Raw genomic sequence first — 3078 nt, 5'->3', positions numbered from 1 at the left:
GGCTGCCAATGGAGTAGCATGATAGGCCTGAATTGCATGTATGCAGTCTTAAACCTATTGAGAAGCAGCAAGATCTTTTGAGATCGAAGATAAAGCCGATCTACAGGAGCAAAGGTCTAGCCCCATGACACCAAAGATGTAGCTCGAGGAGCTCCATGGTTACCGAATACATGCTCAAATGAAGGAGCAAGATACATACATGATGGATGCTTGCATATGAATGAGTAGGATGGATGCTTTGTGGATGCTCGGATGGACGGGCAGGACAGGTTACAGCATGCACCCATGGATGAGGAAGAGGGTCAGGCAGTGGAGGAGCTGTGTGGCCGGGAGAGCCCGGGAATGCCCTCACATGACGAGACCCCTCAGACGGATATGTAGGACAGCATAGAGGACGATCTCCAGGATGCTTTGATGCATCAGAACAAGGGTAAGGTTGGGGAGGAGCACATTGGTTGCAAAATCCTGGAGAAGCCCTCACATACTGATATCCCTTGGATGGATGAGTAGGTGAATACCCAGAATGCAGTTTATGCTCAGATGATGAGCAAGGGAGATTCGAATGATCTAGATGGTAATTCTAGCCATGATGATGGGCTAGTTATGTTGAAGATTGAGAGGGCATGGAAGGAGCATGAAGGTCGAAAGAGCCAGGCGATGCCTTGGATGTCTCTAACCTTGCGTTAGGTTTCTTGCATGGTGTAGATATTTTAAAAAATCCAATTTCCAGTTTTGGTGAAGATGATGACATACACTAGTTTGACATGTTGCTTGCCGATGACGGTGTACCTGTCCATGGTGGTAGAGGATGTGGATCATGCAAATTTTGCTTGTATGCTAGATGCAGCAGAGCATGATTTGAATGTTCTTGATGAGCCTACACGGCATGATGTAGATGTGGATCAAGTGCTTCATTGGCTGCTTATGTACACACTCTTGTGCTATTTAGCAGATTTCTTTGGAGATGATGTACCAGGTTCCTTGAGTCGAGCTTGAGGTATTGTGTCGATTGGGGTATGTCAGCATGTAGCAGATGTTGGAGCTTCATCGACATATCTTCTTGATGGCAAGGTTATGCCTACCCAGTGTCTACTCCATGCCAGTGGAGTATGAACATACTTGTCACAACCTGGTTTTATGTTTTCATTTTGTATGATCTTGGCTGGATGGCCTTGTATATCTGATGGGTTCCTGTTGTCCCTTCCTTGCATGGCAACACATATGCTATCATAGATAGATCTACACTTAATTAAGCCATATTGCTTCCTGGATATAACCTCTTGTAGGACTGGAGTAATCCTCAAAGCAATAACCTTGGCCAAAATTTTGTATACCACAGTTAGGAATGTGATGGGTCTCCAATGATTAAACCTTTTGCATGTTGCCTGTTTGGGAATAAGTTTCACCATCCCCTCTTTCAAATCCTTGTCCAAATTACCAATATCAAAGGCCACTTTACAAATATTCCATACCAGGTCCTTGATGGAGGGCTAGAAAGCAATAAACAACTCTATAGATAGCCCATCTGAGTTAGGGGATTTCTTTTTCCCCAACTTTTGGAGGGCTAGCTAGCATTCATCTAGTTCCACCTCTCTCTCTCTCTCCAACCATCTGGCCTTGTCAGCATCCACTCTTTGCTTGATCAGTCATAGAAGTTTGTTCTTAGCTTGGAACCTTTTCTTTCATGCTTAATGTAGATCCCAAAAACTCTACCCGTCTCTTGGCCACCTGATTAATCTCCTCTAGTTCTTGTTCATTCTCACCCCTAATCAACCCCACCACTTCTCTAAAGCCTTTATATAACTTCCGCTAACCTTAAAAAATATTTATGAGGCTTTTTTTTTTGTTATTACATGATTTCCATCTAAATCCTCTTTCCCTCACTAGCAATCTTATCATCTTCACTTTTCAGACATGTCTGGCACCTACTATAGAGGCTAACCCATTTGCCTTTTCCTCTAAAGACACTCCAATTGCTTACACCATGCCCTCCTTTCCTGCCTTTTCTCATTAGCTCTCAATTTTCTCACTCTTTTGATGATGCCTTGCATTTCATTGTGGCAAATGATCTCTTGGACCCCTCACTGTCCCCTTTCCTCCTGAGTCTACCAATTAAAAAGATGCAAGGGAGAAGAGAGCTTGAGATCTTGCAAGCACACACACACTCACACAAACCCTAGAAGAGAATACAAAAGGTGAGAGGCTGGAAATTCTTCTTCTTCTTCACTCAACAAAAGAGGTCTACAAAGAAGATAAAGTGACTAACACACATAATAGAGTATATACAAGCGATCCATAATGTGAACACGCTAAGAGGAGTGGGTAGATGTGTCGGTGTAGTCCAGCAGTAGAATCTCTGGCGAAGATATGTCGGTGCCAACTACTAAACCCGCCAGTGATATAAATGTCGAACAGTCATGCAGGCACCTCGTGAGTGTCAGCTCATGTCGAGCTTTACATCTCAACACTCCTCCTCAAGCTCAACTCCAACTCATGAACTCTAAGCATATCTCGAAATCTGTGGAGCTTCTCAGCTCCCAAGGCCTTCATGAAAATGTCAGCAACCTAATCCTATGTGCTGACGTAGGCCAAGTTGATGTCACTTGTGCCACCAAGACTCTCTCCCTGATGAAGTGGTTAATGCATCTCAATGTGTTTCATCTGTGCATGGAAAACTGGGTTTTTGGACAACTATATATTGCTAAGACTGTCCCAATATATGACAACCTTTCTCTCCACATGCAACCCCAAATCAGCAACACAAGTAGCTTCTGTAACCAAGCTACCTCACATGCTGTCACTAGAGCTCCTCTGTACTCTGCCTCTGTACTCGACAAGGCAACTGTGAGCTGCTTCTTGTTGCTCCATGTCACAATAGCACTCCCCAATGCAAACATAAATCCACTGGTAGATCTCCTGTCTGAAATGCTACATGCCCAATCTGCATTTGCGTACCCATATAGCTCCAATGGTACACTTGCTGCATAAAACAATGCATAATCAACAATGGCCCTCAAGTATCAAAGTGTCCGTCGCACACTGTCAAGATGTGGTTTGCGCGGAACCTGCATAAACTGG

This window comes from Cibotium barometz, chromosome 2 (assembly GCF_041138505.1).
Source record: "Cibotium barometz isolate CiBa-2024 chromosome 2, ASM4113850v1, whole genome shotgun sequence".
Lineage (NCBI taxonomy): Eukaryota > Viridiplantae > Streptophyta > Polypodiopsida > Cyatheales > Cibotiaceae > Cibotium > Cibotium barometz.
This window is presented reverse-complemented; position numbering follows the sequence as displayed.